The sequence below is a fragment of the Gossypium hirsutum genome, chromosome A03 (genome assembly GCF_007990345.1).
Source record: "Gossypium hirsutum isolate 1008001.06 chromosome A03, Gossypium_hirsutum_v2.1, whole genome shotgun sequence".
Lineage (NCBI taxonomy): Eukaryota > Viridiplantae > Streptophyta > Magnoliopsida > Malvales > Malvaceae > Gossypium > Gossypium hirsutum.
This window is the reverse complement of record NC_053426.1, coordinates 40,132,586-40,148,646: the sequence shown is the minus strand read 5'-3', so window position 1 is coordinate 40,148,646 and position 16,061 is coordinate 40,132,586.

Sequence of the window (16,061 nt, the reverse complement as noted above, 5' to 3'; positions counted from 1 at the left end):
ATGGGCTTACGGACCAATATGGGTAAGAGATGGGCAAAGTAGCATGTTAGTTAGATGGTGGAACCAAATTGCATAAAACGGCTAAAAATTTCTGAAATAACGTGTGTAGTTACGTAAGTACGAAATTACCCCTAAAGAGCATAATTACCGAAATACCCCTTGGGTTTAAATTGGCTAAATTGCATGATTGATTAATACTGTATTGTACATGATATGCTTTATTAATCTCTGTTGCATGGGATTGGGTTATTGATGGAGGAAGTACTGAAAGTGGTTCATCCACGTACTGGAGGCTTTGCCTCAACTTACTGATATTTGAACAGCGTTGCTGCAACTGTGGAGTGTAGGGCTGGGTGGGTTGAGATATTCCCCACATGGAGTGTAGGGCTGGTACGGGGCAGTGTAGCGGTTGGTGGGTTGAGTAGTCTCCCCAGTTGGGCTTGCATGCATTACTACTATTGTTACCTATGTTACTGAACTGGGCCTATGGGCCACACTGTTATGTTAAAAAGGGCTAAGGCCTTGCTACTGTATTCTGAAAAGGGCTTCGGTCCACTGTGTACTATTATCTGAATAGGGCTTAGGCCCAATGGGCTCGAGCTGATTTGGGCTTTGGATGGGTTTCTGTATACACTGAGTTTTCCCAAACTCACCCCTTCCTCTTCCATCCTTGCAGGTGAGCCCTAGTTGGTGGACTTGGAGCTGGGCGGGATTCAGAGTGGCCATGAAGACTGATTGCCGATTTTAAATAAGTTTAGCATTTAATTTGGATTATTTTTATTATGCTAAAAGTTGTAATAAGGCCGCTCTTTTTAATTAATTTTATTTTGGGGATTATTAAACTGGTTAGCACTAGGGTTCGTTTTATAAAAACTACTTGTTTTTAAAAGATCACGATGACGCGCAAAGTTTCCGCAAAGTAAATGTTTTCCAAGAAAATAAATATTTTAAGCAAACGTTTTTCAACCTTAATCATTTTCTTAAGATGGACATAATCAAACGGTTTTCTCAAAATTATACAAGATGTTAGAGTGTGGCAATGGCGGTGTGCATGTCTAGGATTGGATCCGAAGGGAGCCTGGTATTTAAGCAGTCCGATGGACTCACCTCCTCTTCTTCCTGGTTTCCTACCTGGTGCACAGCTTCCGTTCACTTTAACCTACTTTTAAAAGTATCTTTTACAACACCAACTAAATTTTTCCAAACTAAGTAATACGGAATGTTTTGAATGCTTCAATGTGGCACATCAGATCCGGTCATAACGTCTAGGCTGGGTTTGGGGTGTTACACTATGCATGCGAAATTTTATTACCCGATTTTTGTCTATGTGTATGGTTAAGTCTGGTAATGCCTCGTACTCTATTCCGGCCTTGGATACGGGTAAGGGTGTTACACCAATGACTTCTGAAGCTGGAGAAATTACGGTATATTTACTTAGTAAAATTTGATTTATTTTAAATATTTATAATGTTTAATCATAATGGTTTAATTATAATGGTATATTCATCGTTAGTAGTTTTAAATAATGTTAAGTTACGTTGCATTTGTTTTTATTATATATTTCATTTCTAACTCTTTGATTGATTTATTAGGATAAACTAAAGGATAAAAAGGCAGAGTATGAAGCGATTGCTTCGAGTAATAGTTTTGTTAATCTTGAGGACATGGATAATAAAATTATTACTGAAGTTTTGGGTCCTGAAAGGTATGGTCAGGTTCGACTTCAAGGATCTGGTGTTAACCCAACCCAATATTGTCGATCCAGCTCGCAGCAATAGATGCCTTCGGGGAGTCAAGCTCAAGCTGAAGTTCAAAGGTTAAAAGACCAGATGGCTCAGATGCAAGCGAGCACAGTTGAGCAAATTGCTCAACATAAAGCAGAGGCAGTAGCGAGGGAAGCAGAGCAAACCAAGAAATACAACGAACTCCAGCTACAGCTTCAGAATATGATGAAGATGTTTCAACAGTCGCAAAATCCACCATCTTAGACGTTTATTTTCTTATTGTAAGAATGTTTTAACAATATAACTTTTAACATTACTATAATAATATTTTGTTATTTCATTTATTAATTTAGATAATATGGCTTTCGTTGGATTTTTAAAGTATCATTTAGATTTGTTGTTATTGGTTTGATTTGATGTTATAGTAAGGTTTGTATATGAATAAGAATAGGATATTAGAAATCTACTAAAATTAGTGGTGTTTTTTGAGAAAAGCGCCGCTAAAGGTCATGCTCTTTAGCGGCATTTGTATCAAAAGTGCCGCTAAAAGTCATGTTCTTTAGTGGCGTTTTTAAGAAAAGCACCGCTAAAGGTCATGTTCTTTAGCGATGTTTGTAACGCCCTGAATTTGGGCCTAAAAGGATTGGGCCTTGAGCATGGGAACACACAAAAGTTTATGTATGCGAGAAATATCACAAATTATGTGTAGCTTTAGTGGCTAAGTATTTGGGCATATTTGGGAGTGCTTGAGAAGCCTTGCAACACCACAAACCCGGCCTAGACATTACGACCAAATCCGATATGTCACATTACCTACCACTAACCAAGTTACCTAGTTTACTAAAGTTTGGGTGAGCTTTGCAAAAACCATTAATGAAGTTTTAAGAGAAATGTTCCGATTCACTAGTGTGAGTCCTATCCATTATCGATTGTTAAGGGTTTAGAAAAATGTGACTTTTATTGTACTTTGAAAAGTTTCGTTTCGAAGACGTTTGGTTGTCATGTCGGTTTGAAACAAGTAATTTTTGATAAACCCAGAGTTAACCAATTTCAAGGAAGCAATTTAAGTGATGTGAATCTCAAGTCGAAAATGATTTAAGTAATTTAAAAACCCAAAATAAAAATAATAGAGCGACCTTATTACAACTTTAACCAAAATAGAAATAATCAAAAATAAATGCGAAATTTAAAAGTAAGCTACTTGAAACTTATTTAAAACCGGAGACTTAATCTTCGTGGCCACTCTGAATCCCGCCCAGCTCCAGGTCCACCAACTAGGGCTCACCTAGAAGGATGGAAGAGAAAGGGGGTGAGTTTGGAAAACTCAGTGTATATGGAAAACCCATCCAAAGCCCAAGTCAGCTCAAACCCATTGGGCCTAAGCCCTATTCAGATAACAGCAGGTACTGGGCCGAAGCCCTTTTCAGAATACGGTAAACTGGGCCTTAGCCCCTTTTCAGATAACAGTATGGCCCATAGGCCCATTCCAGAACAGAACAGACATATTCGTGTATGCAAACCCAACCCATCCTATAACCAACCGCTACACTCCACCCTTACCAGCCCTACACTCCATGTGGGGAATAGCTCAACCCACATAGCGCTACACTCCACAGTTGCAGCATAGCTGCTCAGATATCAGTAAGTTGAGGCAAAGCCTCCAGTACGTGGTCAAGCCACTTTCAGTACTTCCTCCATCAATAACCCAGTCCCATGCATCAGATAATAATAACATGGCATGCAGTAAATAGTAACAGTCAAACATGCATTCAGGTTAACCTTAACCCTAGGGGTATATCAATAATTTTGCTCCTAGGGATAAAACTGTAAACTTTCCACCTATACAGGTATTTCAGTACTTTTATCAGTTTTAAGGGTTCTCATGAATGTTACGGTCCTTACTAGCCCATTTGTCATCGTAGTAATTTATTTATCTTAATTTCATAATTTTAGCCATTGGGCCCTACAGTGTCCATTAGCAATTTAAGACCATTTAACTCAAGTTTTATGACTAGTTTACCGGTTTAAGCAGTTTCGATTCTACAGTCTAACAGAACATACTTATTTCCTATTTTTTATATTATATATTTTTATTATTTTTTATTTATTAACCCGTATGAGCCCGTAAGCCCATTGGGCCTAGTTTTAGCCTATAGAGGCCCAATTATCGAAGTGCACGAAATTTCACACACGACTAACTTACCACTTTGCAATTTCAGATCTAATGATTTCTAAACGTCTTGTGAGCACTCGCACACTCACAAGCCCACGAAATGCCAGAATTTCGGCATTTCGGCATTTTGGCTTTTGCCGAATTGAACTATGAGAGGGTGTTCGATACACACCTGTTTCGTGACGACTGCTACTGAGATCCCTTACGATGTCCGACAATTGATTACCACAATTCTTAGATTGCAACCCACAACAACCAATCCCAATATTCACCTACCCATATTCAAACCATGCCCCTAAAGCCTTTAGAATCTTACCTTTTTGCTGAAAACAGATGACTAGGTCCGAGTCTAGTTGCTCCGAAGATCCAAGCCTTTGATCTAACCTCTAGAAGACACTAATCACCAAAAGAAATCGTTGGTTAAAGACCCTTAAAGCCCTATGCCCAAATCGACAGCCTCCCTAGATTTTAGGGACTTCGGCTTTTCTAAATTGTAAAATAAGACTAGATCTGAGGTGATGAGCACTTACCACTTATTCCTCTTTGATTTCTACGTAAATCTGATGCAGATCTATCCTCTAAATGATAGAACTCGAATCCAGAAGATTTGAAGTTTCGGCTATGAGTCCCTAAATCTATGGTATTTCGGCTTTTTAAGTGATGAAGAAGATGATGATTTGAGGCTATAACTTTGAAGTAATGTTCCCGACAGATACTAAGGGTTTAAAGAAGATGAAAGTTGATCAAAAAGAACAAAAATAACTAAAGGATTTTGGCTTGGAGAAATCGGCACAAGAAGTGAGTTTTCGGGATTTCGGCTTTTATGGCAATCGGCTATGGAGGTTTTGTGGAGGATGGGATTGACAGAGGAGGTGAGTAAGGTGATCAGAAGGTTTCGGCTAGAAGAAAAAACAAAAAGGAAGAAAGAAAATGGAGGAAAAAGAGAGGAAAAAGAATTCGGCACCAAGGAGAAGGAATTTATGTTTTCGGCTTTTGTGAGAACTCAGAGAGGATGAATGGTAGTGAAAGCTTCCAGGTGGCTAACCCTAATTATCCAAGACAGAAAAAGAAAAGAACCTAACCCTAATATCAACTAAAACAATCGGCCCAACCTCCCTAAGGCCCTTTCCAAAATTCACTTAAGTGATCACATGCCCGACACATGCCTAAAATTAAAAAGTAACCATATGCCTACCTTGCAACTTGAACCCTGGACCTTTAATTCCTTCCTAGACGCCATTTTTTTAGGAACTTAGTGGCGCCACCTTGCCACTTTACCAAGGCCTTATTTGCGTCATAATTTACGAAGTTCTTCTTAAAAGCCCACTTAACCAAGTCTCCTATTCACTTAAAATCCAACTTTGATATTTTACCGTGTTTAACTTAGGCTTGGGCATTCTAAAGGCCCACTAACACACTTAAACACAATTCCAATATTCAGAACACCAAAATTTCAAAATTTACCAAAAATCAGAGAAACTCGAAAAATCCCGAAAATCAGGGCGTTACAACTCTACCCCTCTTAAAGAAATTTTGGCCTTGAAATTTACCTGATCTAAATAATTGAGGGTATTGTTGATGCATAGTCTCTTCTGAATCCCAAGTAGCCTCTTCCCTTCCATGATTACACCACAGTACTTTCACCAACGAAACCGACTTCCTTCTTAAAACTTTAACCTCTCGATCTAAAATTTTCACGAGTTCCTCCTCAAAGGTCAAATCAGTCTTTACCTCAATCTCCTCCACTGGCACAACATGTGAAGGATCTGATCGATATCGCCTTAACATGGACACATGAAAGACATCATGGATTTTGTCCAACTCCGGTGGTAACTCTAACTGATATGCTACTGGCCCTACTCGTTTAAGATCCTGATAAGGCCCTATAAAACGCGGACTCAGTTTGCCTTTCTTGCCGAACCTTAAGATCTTCTTCCAAGGTGAAACCTTCAAGAAAACCATATCCCCAATAGCGAACTCAATCTCTTTATGCTTTAGATCTGCATACGACTTCTGTCTATCAGATGCCTTCTTTAACTGATCTCTTATCATCTTAACCTTACTTTCAGTATCTGCCACTAATTTCGGTCCAAGCACTTGTCGTTCACCCAACTCTGTCCAACACGTAGGCATACGACATCTTCGCCCATAAAGTGCCTCATATGGAGCCATCTGAATACTTGCTTGGTAGCTATTGTTGTATGCAAACTCCGCCAATGGCAAGTAGTCCTCCCAACTACCACGAAAATCGATGATACAACCTCTTAACATATCCTCCAAAACTTGAATAACCCTTTCCGACTGTCCATCTGTCTGAGGGTGAAAAGCAGTACTAAAATCCAATCGTGTACCCAATGCCTCTTGCAACTTCTGCCAGAATCGAGATGTAAACCTAGGGTCTCGATCAGAAATAATCGACACTGGCACCCCATAAAGTCACACTATCTCCACCACATACAACTTGGCCAACTTTTGCAGTGAGTAATCAGTACGAACATGTATGAAATGGGCAGATTTCGTTAACCTATCCACAACTACCCACACAGAATCTTTCTTGGTGGGTGTCAAAGGTAGCCCACTCACGAAGTCCATAGTTACTCTCTCCCACTTCCATAATGGAATTTTCACCGGTTGCAGTAATCCAAAAGGCAATTGGTGCTCGGCCTTAACTTGCTGGCACGTCGACATTTCCCAACCAATTTAGTCACCTTTCGTTTTAGTCCAGGCCACCAGTACACCTCTCGCAGGTCTCGATATAACTTATTTCCTCCAGGATGCATAGCACAAGGTCCACCATGAGCCTCTTTTAGAATTGTCCGCCTCAATTCAGGGTCCTTCGGAATACAAACTCTTCCACGAAAGCACAGAACTCCGTCAGTATTCGGTCCAAAATCCTTATTCTCACCATTCTTAACTTGTCGAAACCGAAGAACTAACGAATCATACTTCAACTATTTTTTTTTAATCTGTTCTGTCTAAGTAGGCCTCACATGCAATTCTGCCAACAGACTTCTATTGTCGAACAGACTCAAACGTGCAAAAAAGGCTCTCAAATCAGCAACAACCCTTCGACTCAAAGTATCAACCACCACATTAGCCTTACCTAGGTGGTACTCAATCGAACAGTCGTAATCCTTAAGCAACTCTATCCATCTTCGTTGCGTAAGGTTTAACTCCTTCTGAGTCAACAGATATTTTAGGCTCTTATGGTCTGTGTATATAATACACTTTTCTCCATATAAGTAATGTCTCCAGATTTTCAAAGCAAAGATCACTGCTGCTAACTCTAAATCGTGCGTAGGGTAGTTCGCTTCATAAGGCTTAAGCTGTCACGAAGTATAAGCGACCACCTTCCCCTCTTACATCAGTATGCATCCTAACCCCACATGCGACGCATCGCTGTACACAGTGAAGTCCTTCCCAGACTCTGGTTGAATCAACACTGGCGCCTCAGTCAATACCTTTTTCAACTGGTCAAAAGCTTTCTGCTGTTTTTCAGTCCAGACAAATGCTACTCCTTTCCTTAATAGTTTCGTCAATGGTGCATGTAATGCCCCGTACCCGAGACCGTCGCCGGAGTCGAACACGAGGTGTTAACAGACTTAATTCATTACTTAAACAGCTCAAACAATTTATTTTTAAAATTTTCAGTCAAGCTAACAATCTACATCATAGTCGCTTAAAAATTCATATCTCGAGTTACGAAACTCGAAATCCAATTCCGTAAATTTTCCCTAAAACTAGACTCATATATCTATTTACTAATTGTTTTATAGAATTTTTGGTCAAGCCAATTAGTACAGTTTATTAGTTAAAGTCTCCCCTATTTCAGGGTTTGACTGCTCTGACCTCTGTGTATTACAAATCAGATATCTCTCTGTACAGAATTTCAATGACTATGAAGTTTATTTCTCTTAAAACTATACTCAATAAGGAATCTATACATATAAAGAATGACTTCTAATTATATTTGTACAATTTATGATAAATTTTTAAAGTTAGAACAGGGGATCTAGAAATCACTCTGGCCCTGTTTCACAAAAATTCAAATATCTCATAAAATATAATTCATATACCTGTTTTGTTCAATCCATATGAAAATAGACTCATTAAGATACAATTTCATAACATAATCATCATTTAATTCCATTTCTACTATTTTTAGTGATTTTTCAAATTTACATCACTGCTACTGTTAGAATCTATTTTATGGTAAATTTTACCTATTTCATGGTTTCCATGGATTAGCTAGCAATTTGACATACATAACACCAAATATGATCATGATTAGCCATTCCAATGGCTAATCATTACCAAGCATTTCCATACCACTCAATAACCATATCATAAGACCATATATACAAAATGATTATAATGCTATACATGCTATACTCAAAATATACAAGCCATTATGCCAAGATGGTATACAGATAGTGTGAGCGAACCTCCGACCGTTCCCGATTTCCGAGCTGGCTTGTCAAAACTACAAGGAATGAAAAGGATGGAGTAAGCATAAATGCTTAGTAAGTTCACATGCAAATAGCAAGTAACATAACCATATAAGCAAACATAAAACATCATTTGCATAATCATCACCAAGACATTCATATCATATTTCCATTTATCATCTTACCATATTATTGTTATATCAATTTTTCAACCCAAGGGTTAAGTACATACCTGTTCAAAGTATCCATTTCACAACACTCACCAATACGTCCCTTTCATCTCTAGTATTCCTCCATTTGAGTAGAACTTTACCCGTTGAACACATCAGAATATAATTCGGATACATGGAAAGTTTGCACATAAGTGCCACATATGTAGCCAAGCTACCATGTAACCCGCCCATAAGCGAACTCGGACTCAACTTAACGAGCTCGGATGCCTAGTTACATCTCTCGAACTCGGACTCAACTCACCGAGTTCGGACATTCGCATCCATAAGTGAACTCGGACTCAACTCAATGAGCTCGGATGCCTAGTTACATCTCTTGAACTCGGACTCAACTCAACGAGTTTGGACATTAGCATCCATAAGTGAACTCTCACTCAACTCAACGAGTTCGGATGCCCCAATATCCTAGTGACATGTCACTTGTATCCTAATCCATTCCTAAGGTTCAACGGGACCTTTTTCCCAATCATGTGTCTCAACCATCTTCTACGGAATGCCGATACCGATACTCGGTAGTATTTCACATTTTCCAAGTATATCACATAATTTGACATATTATCAAACAATTATCACAAGTATAATATTTCATAATAATTATCATATCATTTAAATAACATAAAAACATTTAAAATAATAACTATGTTACCAACATTTACATATGAACTTACCTCGTATGCGAAAATGGCTACTTTTACCATTTCGTCCACAACTTGGTATTTTTCCATTTTAGCCCGAATTTCAGTTTTCCTTGCTAATCAAGCTTGGAAGCTTGAAAAACCATAGCCTTGGTTTCTCCTTGCTATATTCGGCCATGGGGTTGAAGATGAGCAAAATTGGCTTTTAATTTTGTATTTTAATTCATTTTACCCCTAAATGACCAAAATGCCCTTACTACTAAACTTTCCAAAAATTCCATCCATGTCCAATTTTTGTCCATAGACTTAGAAATTGGTAAAATTGCTATTTAAGACCTCTTAATTAATATTTCAAAACAATTTCATACTAGAAACTTCTAGAATGCAAGTTTTACAAATTATTCGATTTAGTCCCTAATTTCAATTTAAGCACTTTATGCATAAAATTTCTTCACGAAATTTTAACACAATCATGCAATCATATCATAGACCTTAAAATAATCATAAAATAATTATTTCTATCTCAGATTTTGTGGTCACGAAACGACTATTCTGACTAGGCCCAAAATCAGGATATTACAGTGCAGCAATCAGAGAAAATCCTTCTACAACCTTCTGTAATAGCTTGCCAAACGGAAAAAACTCTGAATTTTTGATACTGAATTCGGTGGTTTCCATTCCAAAACTGCCTCAATTTTCCGAGGATCCACTCTAATTCCTTCGGCAGAAACCACATGACCTAGAAAAGTCACTTCTCGCAACCAGAATTCACACTTACTAAACTTCGCATAAAGTTGCTTCTCTCCCAGCACTTGCAGCACAATACGTAGATGCTCATCATGCTTTTCCTCACTGTCCGAATATACCAGAATATCATCGATAAAAACGACCACGAATCGGTCCAAGTAAGGTTGGAATACTCGATTCATCAGATCCATGAAAGTTGCAGGTGCGTTCGTCAACCCAAACGGCATAACCAGAAACTCGTAATGACCATATCGAGTTCTGAATGCTGTCTTATGAATATCCACTTCCTTTACCCTTAGCTGATGGTATCCAGATCGAAGGTCAATCTTGGAAAATACCGAAGCTCCTCTATGTTGGTCAAATAGATTGTCAATTTTAGGCAGTGGGTATTTGTTCTTTATCTTCAATTTGTTCAATTGGCGATAATTGATGCACATACGCATCGTCCCATCCTTTTTCTTCACAAACAGGACCGGTGCTCCCCATGGAGACACACTCGGTCTAATGAAGCCTCTATCCAACAACTATTGGATTTGAGCTTTCAGTTCCATTAACTCCTTTGGTGCCATCCTATAGGGTGTGATGGACACCGGAGCTGTTCCAGGCAGCAAATCGATTCCAAACTCAACTTCTCGATTCGGAGGTAATCCAGGAAGCTTTTCTGGGAAAACATCTCAAAATTCTCTAACAGTTCTGACTGTCTCCACAGTCAGATCCTCAGTTTCAGCTTGGCTTACAAAAGCCAAATATGCGTCGTATCCCTTACATATCAGTTTCTCAGCCCCCAAAGCCGATACTATATTGGACAAGTAATCTCTTCGTTTTCCAATAATCATTACCTCTTCATCCTCGACAGTCCTTAACACCATCATCTTAGCTGTACAATTCAGAGTTGCCTTATGCTTGGTCAACCAATCCCTAAGATCAAATCAAATTCTCTGAACGGTAACTCCATCAAGTCTCCACAAAAAATCCTACCTTGAGTCTCTAAAGGCACCTCCCTAAAGAGTTTCTCTACCTTAACCAAGTAACCTAAAGGACTTATCACAGTTACCCCACACAAAGTCTCATCAAAGTGTACACCCAATGCCCCAGAAATGTCACGTGCAATATACGAATGAGTTGACCCCACATCTATCAGAGCAGTATAAGGTACGCCAGAGATAAAAAACGTACCAGTTATGACATCAGGTGCGTCACCCTCCTCGCGACGACGAGCAACAAATACCAAAGTTGGCTGACGAGCCTCAGCATTAACAGCACCCCTTCCAGGTGCCCTACGTCCACGGCCATTGCCACCGCGACCTTGTCCACGGCCTATCGGCGGCGGCGGTCACCTCGCACTGGTTGCACAGGTTGCAAAGCCCCTTGTTCAGCCACTTGAGTCTGTGCTGGCCTCCTAGGACAATCCCTGATCCTATGTTCCTTTGACCCACAACAAATACAAGCCCTAGTACGCTTCCAGCATTCCCCTAGATGCACTCTACCATAATCTCCACAAGCTTGTGGTCTAACTGTGTTCACTGGAACTACTCAAACTGGTTCCTCCATCCTAGCTCTCTTAACATTTCGGTTTGCAGCACCAGCTGGTCTAGCATCCCTCCTGAATCGGTTTCAATCCCTATCACGGTTCTTTCGTTTGGCTTGCTTCACCTCCTCAGCTATCTGAGCCTTCTCTACCAGTGCAGCAAAATCGGACTCTCTCTGTGGAGCTATCAGCACCCTCAACTCATCCCTGAGGCCATCCTCAAAACGAACACTGCGCTCATATTCGGTGGAGACAATACCACTAGCGGACCGGCTCAATCGCAAAAACTCTACCTCATATTCAGCAACGGTCTTACTACCCTAGGTCAGGTTCAGGAATTCCTTTCTTCGTGCATCCACATAGCTAGCTCTGACATATTTCACCTTGAAGGACTGCTTGAACAACTCCCATGTTACCCTCTCCGCTAGGGTACCCTCTCTCACGGTGATCCACCACTAATACGCCTCGTTCCGCAGCAACAACACCGTTCCTTTTAACTTCTGCTCCACTGAGCAATCTAGATCATCCATAATCTGCTCTGTGGCTTCCAGCCAGTACTCAGCCACATTTGGGGCTACTCCAGATATGCCCTTAAAAACCTCCGCTCCGTTGGCCCGAAGTTGCTCAGAAATGGACCCCCTATTCATGGGCCCGACATTAGCTCCGGCCACCCTTTCCAAAACTCTCAACATGGCCTGGGACAGAGCGTCATCCCCTGTGGCCCGATCATATGGCCCATTATCATCCACCGGTGGTGGTCGTGCCTCACCAGCTGGCATGTGTTCAGAAGACGAAGATCCAGCTTGAGTACTACCTCAGCCTCAACCGCGGCCTCTTCCCCGAGCAGCTCTCGTACTCATATTGATTTATCTGATTACGAATTTTATGACATTAGTTTACTATTTCAATTGTTTATTATAGAATATCTTATGAATAGATAAAGTTTCAGAGTTGTTCTCGCGCAATCGCAGTTTAGCTACTGTCTCAGTTTCCTAAGGCTTAGTTTACCCTACAGTCTCAGTTTTGTAGCCTTAATACTACCTTATCTATAGTACTATATCTAAGGCTCAGTACTATCTACAGTATTATTTTTAGTACATTACAGTATATATATAGAGTAGAAAGATACTTACAGACTTGGTGCCGGGGATTCAGTGTGCCGCCTTATCAGATTTCAGACAAAAACAAAAAATTTAGGCCTTTTTAAAATCCATTTCTCAAACATTTGATTTAAAGAAACCAAGTTTGAAAATTTATCTCCTTTAACCAGAAAATTTGTTTTCAAAAGTTGGATTTTTCCAAAAAACCCTCTTTGGGCTTAAAGTTTTGAAAACCTTTTTGAACCCGATCCACGGCCGAGTTGTTACAACTGAGCTCTGATACCACTAAATGTAATACCACAAACCCGACCTAGATGTTACGGCCCAATCCGGTGTGTCACATTACCTACCACTAACCAAGTTACCTAGTTTACTAAAGTTTGGGTGAGCTTTGCAAAAACCATTAATGAAGTTTTAAGAGAAATGTTTCGATTCACTAGTGTGAGTCCTATCCATTATCGATTGTTAAGGGTTTAGTAAAACGTGACTTTTGTTGTACTTTGAAAAGTTTCGTTTCGAAGACGTTTGGTTGTCGTGTCGGTTTGAAACAAGTAATTTTTGATAAACCCAGAGTTAACCAATTTCAAGGAATCAATTTAAGTGATGTGAATCTCAAGTCGAAAATGATTTAAGTAATTTAAAAACCCAAAATAAAAATAATAGAGCGACCTTATTACAACTTTAACCAAAATAGAAATAATAAAAAATAAATGTGAAATTTAAAAGGTAGCTACTTGAAACTTATTTAAAACCAGAGATTTAATCTTCGTAGCCACTCTGAATCCCGCCCAGCTCCAAATCCACCAACTACGGCTCACCTGCAAGGATGGAAGAGAAAGGGGGTGAGTTTGGAAAACTCAGTGTATATGGAAAACCCATCCAAAGCCCAAGTCAGCTCAAGCCCATTGGGCCTAAGCCCTATTCAGATAACAGCGGGTATTGGGCTGAAGCCCTTTTCAGAATACGGTAAACTGGGCCTTAGCCCCTTTTCAGATAACAGTATGGCCCATAGGCCCATTCCAGAACAGAACAGACATATTCGTGTATGCAAACCCAACCCAGCCTATAACCAACCACTACACTCCACCCGTACTAGCCCTCCACTCCATGTGGGGAATAGCTCAACCCACCCAACCCTACACTCCACAGTTGTAGCATAGCTGCTCAAATATCAGTAAGTTGAGGCAAAGCCTCCAGTACGTGGTCAAGCCACTTTCAGTACTTCCTCCATCAATAACCCAGTCCCATGCATCAGATAATAATAACATGGCATGCAGTAAATAATAACAGTCGAACATGCATTCAGGTCAATCTTAACCCTAGGGGTATATCAATAATTTTGCTCCTAAACTGTAAACTTTCCACCTATACAGGTATTTCAGTACTTTTATCAGTTTTAAGGGTTCTCATGAATGTTACGGTCCTTACTAGCCCATTTGTCATCGCAGTAATTTATTTATCTCAATTTCACAAATTTAGCCATTGGGCCCTAAAACCCCTAATGGGCCCTACAGTGTCCATTAGCAATTTAAGCCCATTTAACTCAAGTTTTATGACCAGTTTACCGTTTTAAGCAATTTCGATTCTACAGTCTAACAGAACATACTTATTGCCATTTTTTTATATTATATATTATTATTTTATTTATTAACCCGTATGAGCCCGTAAGCCCATTGGGCCCAGTTTTAGCCTATCGAGGCCCAATTATCGAAGTGCACAAAATTTCATACACGACTAGCTTACCACTTTGTGATTTCAGATCTAATGATTTCTAAACGTCTTGTGAGCACTTGCACACTCACAAGCCCACGAAATGCCGGAATTTCGGCATTTCGACTTTTGCCGAATTGAACTATGAGAGGGTGTTCGATACACACCTGTTTCGTGACGACTGCTACTGAGATCCCTTACGATGTCCTACAATTGATTACCACAATTCTTAGATTGCAACCCACAACAACCAATCCCCACATTCACCTACCCATATTCGAACCATGCCCCTAAAGCCTTTAGAATCTTAACTTTTTGCCGAAAACCGATGACTAGGTCCAAGTCTAGTTGCTCCAAAGATCCAAGCCTTCGATTAAACCTCTAGAAGACACTAATCACCAAATGAAATTATCGGTTAAATAAGACTAAATCTGAGGTGATGAGCACTTACCACTTATTCCTCTTTGATTTCTACGCAGATCTGATGCAGATCTATCCTTTAAACGATAGTAGAACTCGAATCCAAGAGATCTGAAGTTTCGGCTATGAGTCCCTAAATCTATGTTATTTTGGCTTTTTAAGTGATGAAGAAGATGACGATTTGAGGCTATAACTTTGAAGTAATGTTGCCGATAGATACTAAGGGTTTAGAGAAGATGAAATTTGATCAAAAAAAACAAAAATAACTGAAGGATTTTGGCTTGGAGAAATCGGCACAAGAAGTGAGTTTTTGGGATTTCGACTTTTATGGCAATCGGCTATGGAGGTTTTGTGGAGGATGGGATTGACAGAGGAGGTGAGTAAGGTGATCAGAAGGTTTTTGCTAGAAGAAAAAGCTAAAAGGAAGAAAGAAATGGAGGAAAAAAAGAGGAAGAAGAAATCGGCACCAAGGAGAAGGAATTTGCATTTTCAGCTTTTGTGAGAACTCAGAAAGGATGAATTGAAGTGAAAGCTTCCAGTGGCTAACCCTAATTATCCAAGATAGAAAACGAAAAGAGCCTAACCCTAATATCAACTAAAACAATCGGCCCAACCTCCCTAAGGCCCTTGCCGAAATTCACTTAAGTGATCACATGCCCAGCACATGCCTAAAATTAAAAGGTAACCATATGCCTACCTTGCAACTTGAACCCTGGACCTTTAATTCCTTCCCAGATGCCATTTTTTTTAGGAACTTAGTGGCGCCACCTTGCCACTTTACCAAGGCCTTATTTGCGTCATAATTTACGAAGTTCTTCTTAAAAGACCACTTAACCAAGCTCTTATTCACTTAAAACCCAGCCTTGATATTCTACCGTGTTTAACTTAGGCTTGGGCCTTCTAAAGGCCCACTAACACACTTAAACACAATTCCAATATTCAAAACACCAAAATTTCAAAATTTACCAAAAATCACAGAAACCCAGAAAATCCCGAAAATCAGGGCATTACAAGCCTGGGTTCAAGTCCGGATGTTTGCAAAATTTTAATTTTTGGGTCCTTAAGTGAACCTAGATGTTAGCTTATTGGACTTATAATAATTACTGTTTGTTTTATGACACAAAGAGAGAAGGGATCTAGTGGCAAGGTGGCGCTACATGTGTGGCAAGGAGTCTGAGGTTAGAGGCATGGCGTGCGCAATTGTATGTTTATTTTTCTGCTTGAGCTGGGGAGGTGTTGGAACTGAACTGGAACTCTGTGGTTGAATTGGTCATAAGAATTTGAATTGAATTTGAATGGGGAGTTGAAGTAAATCAAGGAAAGAAATTTGGTGGAGGAGATAAATG